Source organism: Saimiri boliviensis, chromosome 20 (assembly GCF_048565385.1).
Source record: "Saimiri boliviensis isolate mSaiBol1 chromosome 20, mSaiBol1.pri, whole genome shotgun sequence".
Taxonomy (NCBI): Eukaryota; Metazoa; Chordata; class Mammalia; order Primates; family Cebidae; genus Saimiri; species Saimiri boliviensis.
The window spans coordinates 14,205,014-14,217,234 of NC_133468.1; the positions used below are offsets into that span (position 1 = coordinate 14,205,014).

General features: G+C 40.7%; 1 protein-coding gene and 1 long non-coding RNA gene across 3 annotated transcripts in view; both read left to right on the plus strand.

Annotated features, from left to right (window-relative positions):
- The window catches only part of LOC141582469 (uncharacterized), a 101,233-nt gene extending 90,279 nt beyond the window's left edge, over positions 1-10,954 (plus strand). Inside the window, exon 2 of the long non-coding RNA XR_012515322.1 lies at positions 1-10,954. This exon is cut by the window's left edge and continues 83,610 nt beyond it. This is a non-coding gene — a long non-coding RNA (uncharacterized LOC141582469).
- SLIT3 (slit guidance ligand 3) overlaps positions 1-12,221 on the plus strand; it is a 627,330-nt gene that overhangs the window by 253,217 nt on the left and 361,892 nt on the right. The gene's annotated exons all lie outside the window — the stretch shown is intronic.

Genomic DNA, 12,221 nt, shown 5'->3' on the forward strand with positions numbered 1-12,221 from the left:
TGTATGAAACCTTAGCGTGACCCTGCATCTCTGGTGCTGCGTTGTTGCCAAGAAGCCTGTGAACCATGGAGGAGGAGTTCTCATCCTGTGATGGACAGGAGACTGCTGCTTCAGAGAGAGAAGTCTGAGCAGTGGGGAGCTAAGGAAGCTTACTCTGTTGTTGATGCTCAAAAACTGCAGCATCTAGGCCCAAAACAGAGCTGGGGTCTGCAGTCCGGTTGAATTAAAACGGGGAAGCCCCACTGTTCGGAGCCATTCTTTTTCTAGCAACCATCTACCCTTTCTTTTTTCCTTTTGATTTTTCTTGAGATATAATTTAAATAACATAAAATCTGCCATCTTAAATTATGTAATTCAGTGCTTTTTGAATTATATGCTATGTTGTACGATCATCACCACTGTCTAATTCCAGAGCATTCCATCACCGCACAGAGAAATCTGCTACCCGTTAACTATTTCTCTCCATCTCCCCCTTCCTTCAGCCCCCGGCAAATACGAATCTACTTTTGTCTCTATGGATTTGCCTATTCTGGGTATTTCATAAAAATGGAATCCCGCAGTATGTGGCCTTTTATGTCTGACTTTTAACATTTGTTTTCAAGATTCATCTGTGATGCGGCATGTATCAATACTTTATTTCTTTTTTTATGGCTGAATAATGTTCCATTGCACGTTCCACCTTTTGGCTAGCATGAATAATGCTGCTGTGAACAATGATATGCAAGTGTCTGTGTGCATGTATGTTTTCAGTTATCTAAGGTATATACATAGGAGTAGGATTACTGGGTCACATATTAATTCTATATTTAACTTCCTGAAGAACTGCCAAATGTTTTCCACAACGGCCATACCATTTATATTCATATGAGCAATGTATGCATGTTTCAGTTGCCCCTCATCCTTGTCAACACTTGTTGTTGTCCTTTTCATTTTTAGCATAGCCATCCTGGTGGGTGTGAGGTGGTGTCCTTGCTTCTGTGCATTGATTTGGCCACTGTAGGCTTTATCTACTACTTCTATCTACTCAGGGTAGGCTCCCATCAGGATTAGTTCCTCTGATCTGGGATCCAGCATATTTCGTAGAATGGAAAGGAAGATATGGACAGCTTTTAACGTGTTCTGTCCTAGTTATGTCGTTCTTCCCGTTGGCTTGACCACAGTCTGAATCCTCCCAATCTTGAGCTCCCAGTTCAGACGCCTCTTACTGCTGTTTGCTAATTATAAGGCCTACCTTTGGTAAGGCAGAGATAGCTGCTCCCTCTTAAATCGGCCACTTTCCTGCCCAGACAACTGTAGCAAGAAACGGAGAAACTCATTGCTTTCCCTCACAATCTCTTGCTTCTCTTTATTACTAAACCAAGGGGTTAATGAAAGATACAAAAACCTCTTGTTTGAAAGAAATTAAAATCAGAGCATAATCACATCAATGCCTACTACTCAAAAATGTGTGATCCCTTGAACATAGGCTCATATTATGTGTTTTCAAAAGAGAGTTTGATAGGCAAGTTATCGAGTTATACTTAACTAACTTAAGGGAACAAAGTATTTTCATGTCTTTTAGTTGGGTGTTTCTATTTCCTTTATAGTCTGGGGTTATGACTTATAATTACTCTTATCATTAAACAAAGTCCTGAAGGATCTGCATCAAACAGTGAAATTACCAATTCATTATGTGTACTTGTGGATAATCTGTGAAAATTTTGTAATTCAAACTTTTCTAGCAAATTTAAACTATAATATGTCTCAATCGGCCCAAATTAATGAGGCTTTGGAGTATGACCATTGAATCTAATTACTAACAAGAGAGAAGCAGTGGAGTGCAAAGCAAAACTGACTTTGACTTTGAATCCCAGCGTTGTACTGGCTATATGACCTCGGGCAAGTCGTTTTTTTTTCCCTAGTTTAAAATGAAATTCTAATATGTAGGTTACAGGGCTGTTTTGAGAAGTAAATGAGATTACTTACGTAAAGTGTCAGTACAGAGACAGTCATATAAATAGGAGGCATTCAATAAAGGAAGCCATTCATAGCAGTACAAAAGATGTCTCATTCTATAAATAATTGATGTATTCCAGAAATGTTGCAAGTAAACACCCTTCTGTTTTATGGATAATGAAACATTAACTAGATTAGAGAGCTGATTTATTTATTTATTTACTTTTTGTTTTGAGACGGAGTCTCGCTCTGTCGCCCAGGCTGGAGTATAGGGGTGTAATCTCAGCTCACTGCAACCTCTGCCTCCTGGGTTCAAGCAATTCAGGGAGCTGATGTTTAAGGAAGCCCATGGTGAGTCCTCTTTTGTAAATGAACAGATCACTTCCAGTTTTTCTTGTTTTTATAGCTTATTTTTGAACAACAGGATTTCTTAAAATAATACATACCTGTTCAGAATCCCAAGCCCAGTGCCCCAATCTCTTGTCTCTGCTTTAAAAAAAAAAAGTTTGTTTGTCGGGTTGGCAAATGCTGGTGTGACAAACAATAACAAAACCCCCCTTTGATGTGATGTTAGTATATAAGGAAGCTCCAAGGCCTTCGAGTCAAAGGAGCTACTGCCTCCTGGGAGAGCAGGGCTGACTTCACTAATCTCGTTCTCCATCGGGCATTGAAGGGAAATCTCACAAAACGTTTAGGTTAAAATGAAAGCAAAAGTGCTCAAAGTCTAATAAGGATCTCAATTAGAACCCTAGGAGAGCAGATGGGCACCGGATTTGATAGAGAGGACCCTTTTAGCACATCCGTCTTTGATAACATCTCATGCAAAGAGTGGAGCCTTTGAAATTAATTGGTCAGTCCAAAGCAGTGTTTTTAATAATGCAACTGATAACTTTTTGTTATGTAGAACAGTCCTTACTGGTGCTGACTTTGATGGCTGAATTAATTTTTCATGAGTTCTTCAAACTCCAGGCTACCTTTCTAGCCTCTTCTGGTTTCTCAGGACTTTTTTCTAACGTGTAGGGTGATTAAAGTGTTTCTGTGTGAAGGTATTGAGGAGCACTGTTTTCTCCTTTGTCACTGTCTGGAAGCGTGATTCTGGGGAGTTTGAGAATTCTCCAGTAGGCCCTTATGAACTGGGCTGTTCTACGAGAGCCATTCTTTATCTTTCATTTTCCTTGCCTGTTCCCTGTGTATAGCACCATACATGCCGTCATCAAACCAAGAAGACAGGCGGAGAAGGATACTTCACTCCTGCAGAGAAGGGCCTTTTTTAGAACTGCAAGATTTGAATGAGGGATGAGAGCAATACCTTATTTTTTCCTATTCATTTCCAGAAAGGGATCTTGGGGCCCTCTACCTACCCACTTGGGTCCCTAAAAGGAACTATCTTCATGTGTCCGATTGCTGGAAGTAGGGTCTTGTTTAACAGAAGTGGGAAGTACTGACTTCACTGTTAGCCTTAGAGAGCAAACTCAGCCTCTTTCTTTTCTGAAGCATCTCCCAAATACTCTAATCTACACAGATTGCTTCCATTCTTCAAACTCCCGTAATATATATTTGTAGCAGGAAAAAGTAGAAAATAGCTTTAAGCCTGCCTTTCTTTCCCAAAATTTCATTATATTATAAGAATTGAAGAATATCTGACGTTTACTTATGTAACTGCATTTGGGAAGGAAGGAAGGACAGGCACTATAGGACTCAGTCTTCTGTAGAAGCTTTAGTCTAAGTGCTGAGAGCACTGGAACTGTAATGGACAACAGGAAAAGCTCTCTACAGCCTTCCCTGCTGCCTCCCTCTCAACCCAAATCCACGATAGATGCCACTCTGGTGTGCCCCCGTGGTATCCGGTAATTGGCTCCATCCAGCACTCATTACACTCGGTTGTGATTACCTCTGTGCATGTTTGTCACCTCCACTAGACTGAGATCCACGAGAATAAGGACTGTGTCTCGTTCACCTCCTTGAGGCTGTATACTGAGCACTCATTTATCCCCAGTGACAGCCTGGGTGCTCAGTATACGTTTGTTGAATGAATGAATGAACAAATGAATGAGAGAGCCATGTAAAAAGTAGTTGGGGCCATTTCTCAAAAGAAATGTTACTGAAGAAATATTAGGGGACTGTTCCAGATACCAGAATTGATTTGAATGACATTGTACTTCTGAAACATACCAGAGTTTGGGAATATGATACTAGGAATCATGGAAACAGTCACAAATGTGGAATATTTGTCCAGTAAACGAATTGTGGGCAGCTGAACATTTTTGCAACTCTCTTCATATCGTATTGACAGCACACCTGTGGAGCACTCCCTTCTTCAGAGTTTATCAGTCTCACATTAATGCATCAATCATCATTTGCAGAGGTGGGGAGAAGGAGAAATGAGCCAACTCTAAGAAAGATTTCTGCTCTTCTTGGGCAGCTAATTGACAATGGGCTGATGCCTATTGGTAGGATTCTTCAGGTCATAATGTATATGCACAAGACCTTTCTTTCCTTTCATTAGGGGATAATTGATTGAGGTGAGAAGACTGGAGAGTCCTGGGAGATTTTTAATCCAGTGCCATCATGCAAAGCTTACTACATCAATAAGACTGTTCCATAGGGGGATGGAGGAGTAATTGAGATGCCACACCAGCTGGAATCCAGATGAAGATACATTTGGAAGCTTAAGCACAATCATGTTCTACACTAAATATTCATCCGTCTGTCTCCCCAAGAGGACAGGAAATTAAGTTGTCAAGGGCAGGGCGGAGAATGAGGGTTTAGCTGAAAGAAGAAACCCACACCTTATCCTTAATCTCTAAATATGCAAGACTGTCTTAAATGGTTGAAGCAAGGGCCTCTTCTTTCCAGTTTTATTTCCTGAGAAATACTTGAGCTGTTTATACACAATTTTGTCAGCTTTACAGTTACCAAAATGGACTGTTAAGATAACTTAGCCTTCTCACTGTGGGATAAATACAGATGAGCAATGCCATCTCAATAGAAAAATGCTTTATTGAGCCAATATAGAAGAGTATTAAAGTTGTGTAAACATGCAGGAAGAAGCAGGGGAATTCCTAAACAGAGCTGACGGGCTGTGATTGCACATGCCTGGATATACTCTGTCCCACAATTGAACGAAGCCCTGAATGTAGTCAGTAGGAATTATATTACATGTTGTGAGGGCTTTTTTATTTCCAAGTTAAACTCTTTATGTCTCATCTAAATGGTCTCATGGCATCTAAACCTTATTTCAAATCGTGATTTCAAAAATATATGTTGCTGCTATGTGGTTGCTGCTGTCTAAATGATAGTGTCCTTTGAAATTCCGACTCAACAATATGAATCAAACACTGGTTTTTGTTCAAAGGAATAGTGAAGTTCAGTATTGTATTCTGCTCTGAGGAGCTTGCATTAGGTAGGGTGCCTTTGGCTGCAAGTAACGGAATAATCCCTGTTTGAATTAGCTTTAATAAGACAGTCTACTGTGTCAGGTGATAAGAAGTCTTTCAATAGGGGATGCTCCAGCTGTAAAATGTCCTGATTACACGGGACATCATGTCCTGTGTCAAGTCAGTGTTGGGGCCCCATCCTGACATTTTAATTAGTGGAGGTGGGAAAGGGTATATTATTTTTCTATTTCAAGACAAAGAACGTAACTCCCACTGAGCACTGTTTGGTTATGCCCAAGCCTGAAAGTAGCCTTCTCTTTCTTTAAATACAGAGGCTGTGCCCCGTAGGGTAACGTACCTCCTCTGTTTCTTTGTGGTCATCTTGGTGTGCTGCCTTTCCCAGTGTGCAACACCATCCTCAAACTAAGATGGCTGGGGGATGTCCTGGCCATCCTGTTCCGATGTTTTAATCTCCATCAGAAGCAGGGGGTCATTTTTTCTCCATGCTCTTTTCTTAGGAGGCAGTAGGCTTTTCCTAGAAGCTCATCAGTAGGACTTATAGTCACTCAAAACCAACCCAGGCCAGCCTGTTGTGATTATTTTATGCTGGTCTGTGCTTGGAGATGGAGATAGGAACACATCCATTCTCTTTGTGCTCTCTGTAGTTTGAACAAGGCATAGCTCCCTGTCACACCACTGAACTCATGTGGTACCAGAGAACGCAGGCTAGAATCTGTACCTGAAACCCATCTCCATCACTGAATAGCGGAGTGGCCTTGGCAAATTGCCTAGCCTCAGTGAGCTTCATTTCCTCTTGGGTGAATATGGCTGTGAGCACCAATCCCACACAGAGCTTGGAGAATTACAGCATGGAACACAGGAGAAGCACTGCTCAGTCATTCTCCCCCGTTCACGTGCACCTTTCCATGCAGTGTGTCATGGTGCCAACTCATCACCTAATGCACTTTTTAAAAAACCTAGGTATAGGTCTTTGTTTTGTAACCCCATCTTCCTGTTTACACAAACGATATGGTATAAAGTATAATTTGATTAAATGTATGTGCATATACCAGTTTTGGTGTGGATGTATTCCACATACGTACATTATAATATGTGCATATATAATTCTTACTCACACATATTCAATCAGCATTTCCCTATCAAGGAGATATTCTTTGTTCCCTATTGTTCCGGGCATTCTAGTCCTTCTGGTTTAATGATACGCAAAATAAGGTCTGCAGACCCATGCCAGTCAGCAAACTGTGTGTTACTCTTCTATGACAATTGACATTGAGCATTTAGACACATTTATAGTCATCTGATGCTACTAAGAAAGCCTAGTTCATGTTCGTTTTTCTAATCATTTTAATTATATTATACGAAAGCGTTGACACAAGAGAGATTGGAAATTTTTAAAAAACCAAAAATTCTGTATCACTTGAGAAGCTTGCTAGGATAGACACATACTGAGGATACTCTTGGCCTTCCAGGCACTTAAGTTTATTTGGAGTGAAAAGAGATTATTAAACAAAGTTGTTAAACAATAGTGCAAACACAATCGTGAAAAAGAATGTCATAAGGCAGCCATAAATGGTCCGGTGCCACTTTAGCGGCTGTGGTAACACTTGCCACAGATGTCCAGAGGATGAGGTCACAGTGCGGCAGCCTTCCTTAAGCAGGTGGACTTGTTTTGATTTCCCCTGCATCCCGGGCTTCCTGTCAGGGCCTGCTCTGTGCCTCCTCACTCGGCAGCCTGGCGGGTTAATCTCCCGGTGAGCGAGAGCCTGTGAATGAAGCTGGATGGAGTTATATGTCAGACTGCAACAGGCACACACTAAACATCTCGCTCCATCATCCTTGACGAGGCTTTGATGTTAGCGTGAAACACGTCCAATTACATGAGACGTCATGTCATGTGTCAAGTCAGTGTTGGGGCTCCATCCTGACACTTTAATTAGTGGAGGTGGAGGCAAAGGGTGTATTATTTTTCTATTTCAAGGCAAAGAGCCTGACTCCTACTGAGCACTGTTTGGTTATGCCCAAGCCTGTAAGTAGCATTTTCTCCCTTTAAAAACAGAGCCTGTATCCTTAGGGGAATAGCCATAGTCTCAACTAACGAATAAAGCTATGGGCAGTAAACCCCTAGTCGACCAGGAGCCCAAGCTGCCAAGCGTTCTCATCTTCAGCAACATAAATGCTTAGTAGTTATTGACTTTGTTCGTTTCTTGACGTTAAAAAGTGACTACTAATGCTCTTATGTATTTCACAGGAGTATTAGTTGTTGAAGTGAGAAAATGCCCATGGCAATGCCTTAGAGGCAATGAATGAGACTACATGAATAGGCGCGATGGAGGTGGGGCTGAGTGGGGAGAGAGGGTGCAGTGAGGGACCTCTGCTCCGTAGAGCCCTTGATCAATTAGCAGTAGTTTGCCCCATACCTGAAAACATCTTGCTTCCCTTGTCCCGCTGAGTGGTGTAAGTGCTGTGGTTCATGGATATATTCCACCCAGAAAAGTGTCTAGGCATGATCACAGCTCTTTGCCATTTGTGAACACAGCCCTGGGTAATGAGAAACCTGCATTTTGCTCTCTGGTCCCGGAAGAAGGTCGTCCAACTTAATACTGAGTGAAGTCTCTGAACGTCAATAAGCTGCATTCATTTTGACATCTAGACTCCTGTGTAATTAAGACCCTAGGTCTGGCGCTTGGTTTATCAGCGTGTGTCGATTCTCATTTACATAAGACTTCGGTTTTTCCCCCATCTCTGCACAGATGCCACCAAAAAAAGATACTATTAACAATGAAAGGGCTGAGGATAGAGTTACAGACCATCGTGTCTCTAATCCCTGCTTAACATTTCCCTTAAAAGGAACATTGCCCTATTCGGAAATTAAATGCTGTGCATTTAGATGTTCTTTATGGAGGGAGATGGGAGGTAGGTTTTCCACTGCTTTATATTGAGCTTGAAAAACATCCGATTTCATGCCCCTTATTCAACTGTGAAGCAGAAACTGCTGCATAATTGGAGGGTAGTTTCTTCACCTCTCTTTAGAAAACAACTGGCTAAAGCTTCTCTCACCACCCTGTAGCTGGATGTTAAAAACTGAGACTGGCCTCTAAGATTCACTAGGTGTGTTCATCCAGTTCTGTTTATTCAAACTGAAGTCTGCTGGGTGTAACTGGATCCTACAAAGGAGGAAAGTCACTTCAGGGGTTGCTGGAAATCATCCTTCCCTCTCTCTGGAGCTTTGTCTAGGACAAGGGCAATGGGGGAGCCAACATTTTGGATGCCGCCTCTTCTTTCAGTGTTGATGGTGCTAAGCAAATGGGCTTATTTTTGCAATTCAGTGAGAAAAACCGTATTTGAGAGAAGTTAGGGCACTTTTACAGGGACCACCCATGGAGCTGGTTATATGACCTGGGAAATAGGACAGTCTTTATAGGTCTTCATTTTCACATCGATAAAATGTGCTCATCTGTAAAATTAGGGATGGGGAAAGAAGTCTAATAAAAAGGCTCAGAGAAAGGAGATGCTGGACTTTACGTAACAGCATTCAAGACCCTGCGATCTCACTGTTTTAAGTAGAAAACCATTAAGAAAGGATGGAAATTTTGGGTTGCTTTCAAGGAGCGTCTCTCATTCCAGATTTACTACTTAGTACTGTGTAACCTTGGAAAAGTGACTGCACCTCTCTGGGCCTCAGATGCCTCATCTTAGAAATAGATCATTGTGGTACTCACTTTGTAGTCTTGTTGTAAAGATTAAATGAGGTAATACTTATAAAGCACTTGGAAGAATACTGACATACAGTTAGCCTTTACTGTTGCCATCAGTAGTAGCAGTATTGCTGTTACTGCCGTCGCTATTATTGATCAAGATGGCCCTCCCCCTAGAGAACATAACAGTGATTGTCTTCACTACGGCCAGGTTCTTCTCTTACAGCCTATCTGCAATATTTGTCTAATCCTAGAAGTTCTAGAAGGCATCCAAGAATCTAAGTCAGTGGTTCTCAGTCTCAGTTCACATAAAAATCATCTCAGGGATGCTGGTTGCAGTGGCTCACACCTGTAATCCCAGCACTTTGAGAGGCTGAGGGTGGCAGATAGCTTGAGTCCAGGAGTTCGAAACCAGCCTGGGCAACATGACAAAACCCCATCTGTACAAAAAAGAAAAAGAAAAAAGAAAAAAGAAAAAAATTATCTGGGTGTGGTTGCTTGCACCTGCAGTCCCAGCTACTTAGGGGGCTGAGGTTGAGAGGATCTCCTGAGACTAGAGAGGTTGAGGTTGCAGTGAGCAGTGATTGAGCCACTGAACTGCAGCTTGGGTTACAGAGCAAGACCCTGTCTCAAAAAAAAAAAAAAAATCTTCTTGGGAAATTTTTAAAAATACCAAGACTTGGGCCCCATGAACTGAGTTTTTTTATTTAATTGATCTGGAGTCTAGCTGGGCCTCAAGAATTTTAGAAACTCTCCAGGTGATTCTAATATTAGGCACCACAGGGCCAGTGGAAGGCCCTGTTAATTTTATATTGAAAAAGACCTAAAATATGAATAGCTTAGTAGTCAACTAATTTTCAACCAGGGCGCCAAGAGGACGCAATGGGGAAAGGATTGTCTATTCAATAAATGGTGCTGAGAAAACTGGATTTCCACATGTAAAGGAATGGAACGGGACCCTTAGCTTACACCACTCACAGCATATAATAGGCTCACAATGGATAAAAGACCTACATGTAAGATCTGAAAGCATAAAACTCCTAGAAGAGAATATAGGGGAAAAGCTCCAGGACACTGATTGGCCTTGACAGGGTTGTTTTGGACATCACACCAAAGGCTCAGGCCACAAAAGAAAATAAATAAGAGCACATCAAACTAAAACATTTCTGCATAGCTAAGGAAATAATCAACAAATGAAACAGCAGCATGTGGATTGGAAAAAAATATTTACAAGCCACATGTATGATAATGGGTTAACACCCAAGATTTATAAGGAACTCATACAATCATGGAAAAGCCACATAACCCGATTTAAAAATGGGTAAAAGACCTAAATAGACATTTCAACAAAGAATATGTAAAAGTGGGCAACAGGTACATGAAAAGGTGCTCAACATCATTTGTCATCATTAATTAACTTATTAATCATTAATCAAAACTGAGATACCACCTCATACCCATCTGGATGGCAACTATCAAGAATTTACAAGATAACAAATATTGGTGAGTGTCTGGAGAAAATGGAACGCTTGTACACTGTTGCCGGGAATGTAGATTGGTCCAGCCATTATGTAAAACAGTGGGGATGTTCCTAAGGAATTTAAAAATGAAATTACCTAACAATCTCTCTTCTGGACATACACCCAAAGGAAATGAAATCACCACCTCATATAGATACCTGCATGGCCATGTTCACTGCAGCATTATTCATGACAGCCAACATATGGCAGCGGACCTAAGTGTCTGGTGACAGGTGGATATACAGAAGTATGTGTATAGATTGGAATATTATTCAGCCCTATAAAAGAGAGATCTTGCAACTTGCCATCACATAGATGAGGCTGAAATGCACTGTGTGAAAATGATTACATTATCTCACTTATATGTGGAGTCTGAACAAAAAAAAAAAAACAAACGTACAGAAATAGAGAACAAAACAGCCGTTACCAGGCAGGGGATAGCTAGTGAGGAGATGGGAGATGGAGGTCTGTACAGAGTAGTAGATATGGAAGATGGCCAGATCTGGAAATGTAATATACAACCGGAAGAATATAGGTAAGAAAATTGTGCCGCATTTGGGATTCATGCGACGTGAGTAGGTTTCAGCTGCTCTTGCCACCAAAAAATCAAGGAAAAATAGATACCTAGGAGATGATGGCTATGTTAATTTGCTTCACTATGGTATCTTTTGTACCATCTGTTTGTATTCCCTATCATGTTGTTCCTTCAAATATATACAATAAAATTCATTTTATACGTATGAATAGAATAAGCTTTTGTTTCCCAAGCATAGTACTGACCAGGAGTGTTATGTAAGGTCCTATTAGATAGTTTATATTATATGTTAATAGTCCTGCAACTATTTTCATATGAACTAGGAAATAAAAAATAACTAGCATTTCAGCTCCATGACTTCACAGGTAGTATTCTTTACAGTGAAATTTCTTAAATAAATAAATAAAACCAAAGCATAGAGGGGAATCTATATAACTTCAGTTTAAGTAAAACATGAAGTTACTATTTATACATACATGGCAAAAAAAATGACTGGCACATAAATGAGTAAGGCTTGGAAGACGTGGTATGAACTAAATATGATTACTTTATAATTCTGAGCAAATGTTATCTAAAGATTAAAGTGATTTTTACTCATCGATGATAAAGTCTCTAGCATTTAAAAGGTAGATTTATGAAATACAAATCCAAACTTCTAACTAGCCTAAGAAAACAAAAATCTTGGTTTCCAGTAACTTATTTTCAGGATACAGAGGTAAAAAATGTTCTTCCATATTTACTCAGAACTATAATTGTAATTATTTTGCATATGTGGACATGGTTCATGATAATGACACCCTGCATTTTCATAGTGCCTTCCCATTCATAAAGGACTTTCCCTGCCACTATTTAATGGGCATCTTAATAACCTGCTGAGTTTGGATTATTAACCCCTTGTCACAAATGGGGACATTAAGGCCCAGAGGGGTTGGGTAGGTGTCCTGTCCTACATTACACATCCGGGATGTGGGGGTACAGGATTGGAACCACACCGTCTAATCTGAAGTGGTGCTTTTTATTTTCTACCATGCTTCCTCTTCTGGTCCGTGCTGTCTGCCCCCTCTTTCACATTAAATTATGAAATCCCTCAAGGGCACTTCTAACTGTGTAACAAAGGAAAACCACCTAATCACCTCCT